The following is a 13,657-nucleotide window of genomic DNA, read 5'->3' on the forward strand; positions in this document are numbered from 1 at the left end:
ATCAGCTCTGTGCTCCTTTTGCAAGAAACAAGTCATTGCGTACTTTATTCTGGCACAAGTCAGCCAACAATGCTGCCTAAATATCTGACTGCTAAATAAAAATTCCTATAGGTTTGTTAGTTTAGGGAATATTCACTTCCATTCCGAAAAACATTTTGGCTGTGGTAATAGAGTGCTGTAAAGAGCTTCTTTTTTCGATACCATCTTCCTTCTATTCCCCCTTGCCTCACATTTAGTTCTGCCCCCCAGCATTTACAGCTCCCTATTGCTTTTAAGTTTTTTAAGCTATTTAACTATTTCAGGCATAAATATTGACAGGTCAATAATTTCCAATCTTAATCTTTCTTTCTTTTCCTCCCTTGCCCTTTTCCAGTTTCAAGATACCATATGGGTCTTGCATGCACTCTCACAAAAGACAGCTTAATTGCTCAGCACTAACCTTGGTGAATTCTTATACCAGACTATACCAGATACATTTGCTAACTTAAGTGATACTTCATTGATCTTTATTCTTATTTACCTCCTTCTTCCATGTGGAATTTTGGTCTTTTCACAACCATATGTGGGGTCACTGTTTCAGCCAAGATTGCACCAATAAGAAAGTTTTTATAACTACCCACTTTGTATAAAGGGAGTGTTTTTGTTACCATCACATATCTCTGTTAAACCATGAAGGACATAATGCAGGCCAAGCATACAAGCAGCAGGCAGAAAAAAAGCTGATGTTCAAGAAGTCAAGCATAGAGGGAAATAATGAGAGGTTAATGAAGTAAACTCTGAGTCACAAGTGTTGTTCAGAAAACAAAACAGACATCTGTAAGGATCAACCTTGGAACTAGTCACTGCTCCTCAATCAACGTGTATATATGTGTTTTTATTAAGTAACTGTTCAGAGACTTCTAAATAAACTAAAAGGCAGTCTATGTTTTAAAACTTTTAACCATTCAAGTTTTAAGCAATGTCCACCTCATTATCAAACATTCCTATATGAATGAAATGAGCACATCACTTGAGAGAAGTACTCAGAATAACTGCCATTATTTAACTGCAAATTATAACACAAAACCTATCAATGAAAACCTTTTCTTTAAAAACCACTGAGAGCTACAGTAAAATTTACAAAGCACACACCCAAAGTAGACATTGGAATATCCAAGAGTGGCATCCTAAGACAAGCAACTTTTCAAAGTCAATTATAATTTCTCAAGGTGGGTGCCTGAGTGGCTCAGTCAGTGAAGCAGATGCCTTTGGCTAAGGTCATGATCTCGGGGTCCTGGGATGGAGCGCCACATCGGGCTCCCTGTTCGTTGGCGGGGGGGCGGGGGGGGTCTGCTTCTCCCTCTGCCCCTCACCCCCTGACTGTTCTCTCTCTCTTTCTGTTTGTCTCTCTCAAATGAATAAATGAAATCTTTATTAAAAAAAATTCTCAAGGTGTTTTAAAATAACCCACTTAAAAAAGCAGTTTAAGAAACTGTTCAACTTAGGATATTAACCTGCTTTATTCACTACCCAACTCTCTGTACACCAGCCTCTCATTCAGTACAATGATCCATGTGCTTAAACAAGACCTAACTGAACTTCATCTAAGGATCCTTCTCATTGCAGGGAGGCCTTCTTGAAAGAAGTGAAGCCTTCTCTTTAAAGGTTTCCTAGGGGCTAAAAAATTTAAATTAGTGCCACTGCTCAAGTCTGTGAGATGGACCAAGTTTAAATATTCAAATTAACACAGGAGATACATGCTAAATCCTGTTCAGAAAAGGGTTGAATAAATTTTCTACAACAAATTCGCCCTTCAGCAAGGAGGTAGTGAACCCTACCCCCAATCTATATAGAAATGTTGACCTGATTTGGGGGGGTTCTCTTTGTGTTTTAAATTACCCACTACAGTAAAAGCCTTGGGTATAGAGAAGGGTTGGAATGCATCTAAGCAAATGAGCTGTGTTTTGGCACAGACTCATTGCCAATAGGGGCATACCTGAGCTCCACCTGGGCAGATCCTAAGAAAACCAGCACGTCCTGGAGTAGGGTCCAAGTTCAATTCTCCAAAAGGAGAAGGTGGCTATCTTTCCAAAATTAAAAACCAAAGGCACAGGGGGAGATCCTGTTGAAATGTCATTTGGGGAACGTGACCAGGTAGTGTAGTTACTGAATGGTTTATTGCACTTCCACGGATATAGGAGCTCATTTCCTCCTACAAGGCCCTCTGACTAACCGGTAAAGTCAATGTGGGCTTCTCTGCCATTATGGCTGAAGTCCGTAAGTCTGCTAACCACGTTGTTAAACAGCAGAGAGCATAGCATCAAAAACTGTTTTTAAAAAATACTAGATAGGGCACCTGGGTGGCTCAGTGGGTTAAAGCCTCTGCCTTCAGCTCAGGTCATGATCTCAGGGTTCTGGGATTGAGGCCCGCATCGGGCTCTCTGCTCATCAGGGAGCCTGCTTCCCCCTCTCTCTGCCTGCCTCTCTGCCTGCTTGTGATCTCTCTCTCTGTCAAATAAATAAATAAAATCTTAAAAAAAAAAAAAAACGAGATAAAGTATTATGTGTCATTTGAGTTTCAGTCATTCATAATTTGAATAAAATCTGAAGGGGTGCCTGGGTGGCTCAATCGGTTAAGAGTCTGCCTTCAGCTCAAGTCATGACCCCAGGGTCCTGGGATCAAGTCCCTCATCCGGCTTCCTGCTCAGGTGGGAGTCTATTTCTCTCTCTCCCTCTTCCCCTCCAGCTCGTGCTCACTCTCTCTCTCAAATAAATGAATAAAATCTTAAAAAAAAAAAAACAATAAAATCTGAGATTATATATATATGAGCAATAATGCTTAAATGCCTATATATATATATATATCTATATATATAAAAACAGGACCCTTTGGTAGAAAAGGAGGGATTTGATCCTTCATCAAATATTTTTCTATTTCAATTAGAGAACCTTTTTTTAAACAGAAGAGTAAAAATTAGAGTTTTCTATAATTTCTGTCACTCTCCCCAAAGGGAAAATATTCTGCCTAAAACCATTTCAATCATTAATCTGATGTGTAATTTAATCATAAACATAAAACTGCTTTTCATGAAAATTTTTCTCCCCACATAAGCAACTCACTTATGCAGTGGCCCAAATTCTAGCATCTGTGTAATCTTCTCCTATTAGGCAACATTTTTAGGATGAAATATCACCTCTAAAATCATACTCAGAGGAAAGAGAGATTTGAAACATTAAATCTATGTAGCTTAATAGCTAAGATTTGCATTTACATTTTGGAAGTGGTTTCCCTCAAACTTAAGTGTGCACAAGAACTTGTTCAAAATACAGATTCCTATGTCCCAGGCCCAGGAAATAAAAACCAGTGGTTCTGGGTTGGGACTAGGAACCTGCATTTTAAATAAGCACCCTGGTGTTTCTGATGCAGGTGGTCTTGAAAAATAGCACTGCAGGGAAGAGAATTCATTTCCATTACAGCTGTCCATTCTCCAAGTCCTTTCTCCCAACTCCATGACTTTTTTTTCATTTGACACTTTTTAAACAATCCCTAGTTGGATTAGTGTTTTTCAAGGAAAATCTCTGAAATGTCATTTTTCACTGCAACTACAGAATAGTAATAATGCCAGAAGGCAAGTAATAGCAGAGTTGGTGTAAGAGAAAGCTGAAAAGCTCACTTGCTCTAAGGAATCGTTTAAAATTAGAACTGGATGGGATCTTGATCATTCTAGGCTAACATTCTCATTTTAATCTTTAAACAATATTTTAAGCACTCCCCTGACTATTAATTTTGTTATCTATGTTCTCCAGTTACCTCATTCATGCTACAAAGTGAGATGGTGCCTGAAATTTAAATCAGTCTCAACAGCTCTTGCACTGGATTTTCAGTAAGTCTTGCTTTCATTTGCTGTGTTTTCCTATTTGAACTTTTTAGAATCAGAATTCTTTATTTGATCTATTTCATTATTTCCCATAAGATGACTTAGAACCTCTGGGAAATTCCCACCCAACCACAAATGTAATTGGTTGCACTGACTACAGTAAACTTATATTTTTAAGTCACAATTTCAGATTTTCACTTAAATAACTACAGACATGGCAGGCTACCCTGGAGTTGCCAAAGTCAATATGTTAAGTCTGTCTCTAGGGCAACAGACTAAAGAGTAGTAAATGAGGTTTTGAACTGCATTCCTGTTCATTTCTGATTTAGCAACAGGCTTCTACATGCTCCTATTATGCTCTGGCCATCCCTTTGTCTGATCTTGAAATTACATGGAGGGACTTTTCGGTTGTTGTTTCTACCTTTTTTTTTTTTTTTTAAGACACTCTATTTCAATTTTGCTTGCTGTTTCCACGTTTAACATTATTTTTTTCTAATTTTCACTATCAAATCATGGCAAGCAGCTGCCCTATACATACACATGAACATACATGCGCCTCACCACCATTTTAAAATTCTTCCATGTGAATTGAGGACTGTAAGTATTCAGTGGCTTAATTGGAAATCTGCAAACCCCCTTCATACAATGGACCAGTGCTGATTCAGTAAGTACTTCCTGCTGCTTTTGTAAAAGCTCTTCCCAGTTTTTTTTGAAGCCACTACACAGATGATCTCTTTCTGCCCAATTCTAGAGTTTCACAATACATCTTTTTTGTGAGCTCAAGAATACATTATACTGCTAATGCCAGAATGTCAATCAATCTTAATTTTCTGAGACCATAAGTTAATAACTTTAAATTCATCTAACTATAACCAGCATTACTTGAAGGCGAAAGACACATGAATCCAGTGTTCTAACTACCCAAATGCATCTGGAAATATTTAAGATAAACTGATATATACGTGAAGGATACTGAATAAAATAATATAAAGGAAGAATGTTTTTTGAGTTGCATAAATTTAACCAAGAGACAAGGACAACCTGCAGCACTAAGCTTTTCTAAACTTAGTCAGTGGTTTTCAGTTCTGTTGTTATAACCTCCTAATCCCTGTAATATCCTTAAAATATACTATTATTTAACATCTTGTTAGTAAGAAACAAAGAGGGTGGTACATAAGACTCAGCATGAAAAGAAATACTGAAACTGTAACAAACCAAAAATGTGAGTCACCCAGTGTTTAGTAAAAGTTATGCAAAAACACAGGTTACATACTTACATAAATCACTTAAGGCACAGAGGTAAATAGACTACAGAAAACATACCCATAGTCTATAAGCAGCTGTTCCATCATAATGATAGCATGTTTAGCATCAAATATCCACTAAAATAATACATTTATCTATTTTAAACCAAATTTCCTAAATTGATCTAAATTTTAAAACAACTTGTTAATGTTTACCATAAGAAGAAGAGTAGTTTGTTTCAAAGATTAAAGGAAGAATAAACTTCTCAAACACAATTTTAACTACCAAATCTCACAGGGTAACCTCAAGGGAAGAAGTAAAATGGCACAGTCCTCTCTGAACAAATCGACTTAGGTTTAACCCTGTGTCTATGCATGAAATGTCAAGAGAAGGCCCTAATGATGGCTCATACTCGAGTCAGATCACAAGCCATATTAACCAATAATCTAAATCAGAGAAGGAGACAAACCATGAGAGCCTCTGGACTCTGGGAAACAAACTGAGGGTTGGGCAGGGGAGAGGATGGGGGGATTGGGTAACAGGGTAGTGGGTATTAAGAAGGGCACGTGTTGGGATGAGCACTGGATGTTATACACAACTAATGAATCACTAAACACTACAACAAAAACTTATGATATACTATATGCTGGCTAACTGAACATAATAATAAATAAATAAAAATAAATAAAAGCTATCCTAACAGATTAAAAATAATAATAATAATCTACATATTCAAATGTCCATGCTTCAAATTTCCATCTAAGTTTGTCTATCATTCACCTAACTGCATTATACTTTGATTGCCATAGATGAAGTAAATTGTGTTCTCATTAACAGGCTTAGCAAAAACAGTCCAGGAGGCAAAGTTCCAACCGGCCTAACAACACTAGCTATCTATCCTCAAGATCCTGTTTTTGCCTATGTAGAGAAAAACCACACAATCTAGTTATAAATATAGCAATGATAGCAGAACTCAGTTTCTGCTACAGATAATATGGTCAGAAATACAGCAAATGCAGCTGAAAGAAATAGCAAAATCGCTGTGGTAGGTTCATAATAAAGACTGTAGTCTTGTAACTGCAGGACAGCCTATAAAATGAAAATGCAATTTATAAATCATGTTTAATGCTACCAGAAACCAAAGGGAGGGCAATAGGGGAGTACTTATACAAGACCACCTTCAAAAGATTCTTCCAATAAAACTGAATCTACTGAAGAGAAAAATGGTCACATCAGTTTGTAATGAAAGGCAGGAAAAAAAACATCTCTGTTCAACCTGTACAGATACCAACTGCTCAAGTTGAAAAGAAAAACAGATTTGTCAGGGTGTCACATCCATTGTAAGCGGCAGCAATTGAAGACCTGAGAGGGACTTCAGAAACCCTACCTGCCCCTCTGACTTGCCAATAAATGAATCATGCAAGTAGTATGCAGTTAGGCAAGATGTTACTTATTCAAGTTTTACACTGAAACTCAAATTACTTCATAACACTCTGAAGAGGCATCAGCTATAGTTTACTCCAAATTGGAATAAGAAAAAGAGATTTCATAAAGAGAGCTTTCCAAAAGTAAGATTTGGTGGTGGTGAAGGGGAGCAGTTAGCTAGAGAACATAAATTTTCCCTCCGATGGTTTAATCTTTCTATCTAAGTGTGTTGTGCAGGTATTATCACTGAAGTATCAAACTCTGAGCCAGAAGAATGTGCAATCACGCTCATCTGCATTCTGTCACTCTGTTCTGCTCCAAAGACACTGCTGAGGTCATGCTTAATGGCCAAAAAATTCGCTACGTGCCTACAGGAGAAAGTAGAAAAAGATAGGCAGGCCTGAGGGTGTGATTATCTATTTAAGCATGCAACTGTATTTTAAACATAATTAGACTAATTGCCTCCCAATCTTAGCCGATGCATCTGCACACACGATTAATTAGAACTGATTTTAAAAGCCCTGTTTGGAATCCTTTGTTCCCCACTTCCTACAAATCAAATTACCAAAGAACAAATTTAATTTTTCAACGTTCATTTTAAGAGAGACACAAATTTATGTTAACTAGGTCTGATCGACTAATGTAAGTCATTTAAACTAGCAATTATTTCACTCTGAAACTAAAATCCAATTCAAATTTTTTCATCTATAAAATAATCCCTGGTAAATACAACAATCCTATAAGACTGCTGTAGAAAAACTTGAATAATTTCACAGCTCTTCCTCTAATAAGGAAAGGTAGAAGAAGATAAAGTTACAGTTTGCAGAAAAATTGAGACATATACTATTAATGCCTCTTTTTTCCCATGTGCTTTTATTCTTCACTGGTTTTCCTACCATAACTCAAATGTAGTTAAGGAATTTTAAAAAGGATATTAAGACATGATGTGCTCACTGGGAAAACAGGGATGACTTTTTTAAAACAAAGACTCAGATACTCAAATTGGAGACAAAAAGAAGCAAACAAAAAAAGCGAAGAGAAAAAAAGCAAGCTTAATAGTTTAGACAGAGACTGCAGTGGGTGAAGGAAAGGTGGTCAAACTAGCTCAAGGATCTTCTCCCAAGTAAATATTTACTGAGTGAGTGAATGGTGGACAATCCACAGCAACATTAGGCGTGTGGGCCTGGTTCAGGGGATAGCAATTAACACAGGATACAGCCTGGGCATGTGAGGCAAGACTGCAGGTGCAAGCTAGAGCCTGGAGAATGGGCCCATGGACAGTGAACTTGCAGAACCACCCCAGAATCATTAGCGGGGAGAGGGGACAACCTCTAATTCTACATGGAAAGCAGACCGATTATCAATAGATGGTAAAACACAGAATTACCTATTAGTGAAAAAAAATACAAAGATCCATTCCTCTATCGGATGCACATAGGGCAACAATGGGAAAAATAAATTTTCAACAAACTCTGACTCTGTGTCAATAAGCTAGAAAGAAACACATGCAGATTTAAGGACAGTAACTGGTGAAACAGGTGACTGCGATCATGTTTGTAAGTGTCTGCCAGAGACACTTATGTGAATTTTACATATAATGCACAAAGCCATGATTAGATTAGAAAAAAGAACTCCATTTCTGATACTAATCAACAGGCTCAGAACACTGAACAGAATCAACCCACAATTCCATAGTATTATCTTGCAAAGGAAAAAAGCAGATACCTGTAGGCGAATTTGAATCTACACAACATCCTATGAGGAAATATTCTCAAGTCACGACACAGCCAAGATTAATAGGTGTTTCCACCCACTCCTTAAACAGTTTTAGGTACAGAAAACAATGTCACTTCTCTTCTAAAGAATATGTTAAGCATAGGAGTTTGCAGAAATATATGAAAAAGCCAGTGCTCCTTTCCATGCTCTCATTATCTGATGTTCTGTGTAGCTTTAAAAGTACAAGTACTAAAGTACACTGACACTTCAGTTATAAAGGGTGTGTATTCATTCCCACAAGCTAAAAACAGAGATAGTGCTATAGTTTGAAATCATGTGGCTTATCTCTTGGATGGGGGGGGGAGGCTCATAGCAAGATTATTTTTTAAATCATTCCACATTTACCTTCATAAAACAATACAAAATGAATTACCAAATAAGCCAATATGACACTCATCCATAAAAATTTTCAGTTCTAACTTAAACATCTAAATGACCAACAATCATATTCCCATCTGCCATTATTTTTTCGACATGAAGTTTGCAGAGTTATTAAGGCCAACATACATCAAGGAAAACTCATTCACTGATTTGTTAATTAAATAAATTCCTACCGGGAGCCTACTCTGTACCAGGCAGTGTTCTAGGTGCTGGGCATACTGACAGTGGTAAACTGAAGCAAAGTTCTGGCCCTCATAGAGCTTACTGTCTATCAGGGGTAGCAGAGGGTGGCGGAGGACAAAGTAAACAAATAAATATATAATTTTAAGCGGACATAAGTGCTGTAAGGAAACATAAATCTCTCAGACTAGAAGATTGGATATGGTGATCAGAGAAGAACCTTCCAAAGAAGTGGCATCTGAGAAGAAATCAAACTGAAGTAAAGAAGTAAGCCATCCTAAAATCTGAATAAAAGCACATCTTCCTTCCAGGTTCCATGGAGAACAGCTACAAATGGCCCCAGGTCTTGGTGATTTGATGAATAGCCAGAAAACTTGTATGGCTGAAGCAAAATATATAAGCTTATAAGGTAAGGTGGAGAAAAAGGCATGGCTCCATTACACTGTTTCAGTCTAATGGGCCATTACAGTTTTGAACAAGAGGGTGTCCCCTCCCACTGAGATGGAAGGGAAATCTAGGAGACACAGGTGGAAGAGAAAGATCAGTTAGACTATTTCAAGAGTTAAAGCTTAACCTGATACTCTGTAAATGCTTTAACCCTTTAGATTTTGTGGGTGTTGAGCTAACTTCTTAAACTCAATTCTGTCTAAAGAAACAGACATAAAGATGTTTATATACTTTATACCACACATCCCCCAGTGACTTTATTACTTTGAATAATTGAAAACTATTTTTTCAAATAATCTGAGTCAAGCAGCTTTAAACTCATGCACAAAACAAGATGACCATCCTCCTTTTATTATAACTACATGAAAGTCATGTAGGAGTGAATAGTTCTTTTGTCCTTAAACAGGCTATTTGAAAAACAGAAGCATACTGTCTTTTATTGTTAATTCATGGTTCACGAAGCCTCTGAGGTTGGCTTTCGTCCTTCAAAAGCTTTTAATGGACAGGTACATTTAAGCCTTATTTTATGGACTGTGAGAAATGGAATGCACTGGGAGCAGTCCACATCTCCCTTTTATGAAAGGAAAAAGATATCAGCAATGCAGAGTGACCTCACCTATAAAGAATGCATCAGTGACATGGAACAAAGGTTGCTTCCTTCGTAAGGAAACACAATCTGTTTCAGAAAATTGCTTCATTACTTTTGAATGATTTAGGGCTGCACAGTCTACTAGAAACAGTTCCAATCTTCAACCTCTATTTATTTTATTAACAAAACTGTTTGTGATACCATTCTTTGTTCAAGCCTTAAGGAAAAGCCTAATGTATTCATTAATCAAGCCTGTATACTATTCAGGTCACCTTTGATCATGTGTTTGTGCCAAATAAGGGTATTTATCAATTGGAGACTATAAATGATAGGTTGTATATCTATAGAAATAAGGACTCTGATATGCTGTCCAGAGACCTTGTAAGATGTGGAAAATAAAGGCAATTAACTCCCATTTTTCATTATATAAAAGGAAGCCTGGCATTTTCACATTTTAAGCCATGCTGAACTTTCCAGCTTATGAAATTTATTACAGCTTACTTTTTCAAACACTGGTATCAATGCAAAACAAGTTATTTGAGTACAGAATGAATTCATTCACTGCTAACCTAGATGTAACAAACAGAAAAGAGTTACTAAAAAATATTAGTTTGTTCAAGTTCATTAGTTTGCTCAACTGATTAGTTCACTCAAGATCACAAAACATCTTGTTACATATTTTCCCTTAAGGTCAGGTAGTCAAGAATTTGTTTTCTTGAATCCAGATACACATTGTGCCATAAGTTCAGTTCCTTCTTTTTTTTTTTTTTTTAAGATTTATTTATTTGTCAGAGAAGAGAGAGAGAGAGAGCAAGCACAAACAGGGAGAGCAGCCGGCAAAGGAGAAGCAGGCTCCCTGCAGAGCAAGAAGCCAGAAGCAGGACTCTATCCCAGGACACTAGGATCATAACCTGAGCTGAAGGCAGGCAGATGCTTAACATAATGAGCCATCCAGGTGTCCCAGATCAGCTCTTAAAATGATTTCACGACCATGTAAAAGTGACTTTGGGGTCAAACTAAAATTGCCACTATCTTCATCCTAAAGCTACAGATACATCATTGCAATCTAATTACTCCCCACCTATGCAGACCATATTACCCAGTACGTGGCTGCCAATAATTAGCAATTCCACATACCTATCAGATGACACTCAACTGACTAGGGAAATTGATATTATGTATCAAACTATAAATCAACTTTGGCCTCAATCTACCTTTAACCCACCTATTCTATTCTTTGGCTGAATATCCCAGGATGTCTGATAAGAATGCCAAGAAATGGTGACCTTTCACTCCAGACACAGAGAAGAAATGTGCACCAAATGACTGATATCATGTATGCATTAAACACAATGTTTTTATACATTCTCAATTACAACATAAATCACTAAATTAAGCCACTTTAAATAAATTCCAAGCTGGTCCCCAGTTACATAAGGGCTGGGTGACTTAGAGCATGCCTGCATTTACAGACAAGACACGGGCTAATTGCTAAGGATGGGTATGCCCTGCCCAGATACTGACCTAAACTGGAAGGAGAAAAAACCCACCAGCAGGGGCTGATTTACATATTTTACATATCAGGTTAGTGTGAAAAATAAACTTTACATATCAGGTTAATGTGAAAAATAAACTTGCCTTTCAGTCCAGGAAATAAAGAAAGCTGGGATCACAGAGAAGAAATGTACATAAACCTAGCAACACACACAAATTTACATAGTAAGTATTCAGAGAGCATTTTTACCCCTTCCACACAAAGCTCTTCATTCACTGCATACCTAAAAACCACAGCGGGACACATTTCTTAAGTTACCAAGCCTTCCTAACATCCCCTTCCTCAAGACATGCCATTCTTTCTTCTGTAATGGAATGTTAGGTGCATCTAGTGTTAGTTATTTGTAGGTATCACACAGTCTCCTGAGAGAAGTAATAATAACCTGAGGCATTTCCATGCATGATAGTTAAATATTTGATACATTAGCAATCACAGAGTATCAGCCTTGCAGGTATCTGACCTAGAGAGCCTGGGGTCCTTGTCATGTTTCACATCATAGCTGGCTGGCTTATAATTTGAGAATAGGAAAGAGTCACCTGGGGCTAATTTATTCTTCCAACTGCCTTTCCCCATGCCTCCCCCTAGCCCTTTCCACTTTGTTCTCAAGAATTCTACTTTTATTTTGAATGTGCATGTTGCCTCTTATGGGAATTAGAACTATTACAAACCACATCATTACCTGTGCTTCCTACCATGCATAGGATTACCCACCACAGGAATTACTTAGTATATAGATAATCCACATCAAAACAGAGGCCTTTATGGCATGTGAGGTTTGCATTCCAAAAGTAGATATGCAAGCAGAGAAATGACAAGGTGTTTGGTAAAGATCAACATGACTGTTGGATAGCTAATTCCTATTAGATCGATTTCATTTTCCTCTATGTCAGAACGATGAGGTGCCTGGGGGAAAGGAGATAACAGATCACATATTTTAACTTTTGTAAGGCCTCTGATTCAATTCAGCAGAACATTCTTTCTAATAAACTAGGAAAACATGATTTCCAGACCACCATGGTGGGTGTAACACAAATGTTTCGAGGGCCACCCTCAAGTGAAAGGTTATTCAGGATCTAATTACAGCCAAGTTTCATGAGGGTTTACCCAGCCTTTGGGTAATACTTTCATTGCTGACTTAAATAATGGAAACTGAATATGATTAAGTGCACCAAAAATATACATGTGGTTAGACACTCTCCCTTATGAAGATGTGAATGTGTTCAAATGGACTTTGGGATTCTGGAATGCAAAGAATCTATCAATCCCATCAAGATGTACTTACTGAACTGAACACCTACTTTTCAACAGTAAAGAAAAGAAAAGAGATCTAAAACACAAGAGTTCCTGCTCTCAAGTTACTTACAACTTGGTTCAGGAGACAAAACTAAAACACAATTAATTAGAGAACAATCCAATACCAAATGGGGACAGAGGATACTAAAAATAAATATGATAAACAGGTTATATATGTGTTTAAGATCAAGCATCCATATAATTAAAAGTATCTATTAAAGAGAGAGCATTTTGGATTGACATTTTCTGTTCCCATCTGATAGCTACAAATTGCTGATGCTACCATAAGGATTACAGAAACAACAGGAGGCAGTTTAATTAGAAAGGTAGTAAAAACTAACCGCTCATGTAAGAGATGGGGGGAAGCAAATTCACATAAAAGACACTCTGAGGGTCTAGGCCAAGTATAAATCAGCAATACAGTGAGTTATTTTTTTAAAGATACACTGCATCGGGAAGTAAAAACAAGCAGCGTGCTCAGGAGGACCATGTGATAGCCTCACATAGCTCGATGATCTATTCAGAACTTTATTACCACTCTAAGAGCTATTCTGGACCTGAACCCAAGCAGGACGAGCAGAAGTTGGAAAGCATCCAAAGGAGAATGACTAAAATGATTAAAATGTTAGGAAATGAGTCCTAAGAGGACATGGAAAGGAAAAGCAGTTATTTAGGCCAGATAAAAGATGGCTAAGGGAGGAGGTCTGGCTGCACAACTGCCTGCAAGGTTATGAAGGGGAGTATACAAGGGAGCACTTCTCTTCCATTAAGGACAAGACTAGAGGAATGTGATTAAATTGCAGGGACAGGGATTTGTATTTGATAAAAGAAGGAACTTCCTGCCAATGTAAGTCACAGGAATAAGTTACCAACCAGCTTTTGAAATGCCCTTTCCAAGAGGCTTTTTAA

At 37.5% G+C, this 13,657-nt stretch overlaps 1 protein-coding gene across 1 annotated transcript in view; it reads right to left on the minus strand.

Annotated features, from left to right (window-relative positions):
- The window catches only part of SH3RF1 (SH3 domain containing ring finger 1), a 189,611-nt gene that overhangs the window by 161,012 nt on the left and 14,942 nt on the right, over positions 1-13,657 (minus strand). The gene's annotated exons all lie outside the window — the stretch shown is intronic.

This window comes from Lontra canadensis, unplaced genomic scaffold (genome assembly GCF_010015895.1).
Source record: "Lontra canadensis isolate GAN:19392208 unplaced genomic scaffold, GSC_riverotter_1.0 scaffold10, whole genome shotgun sequence".
Taxonomy (NCBI): domain Eukaryota; kingdom Metazoa; phylum Chordata; class Mammalia; order Carnivora; family Mustelidae; genus Lontra; species Lontra canadensis.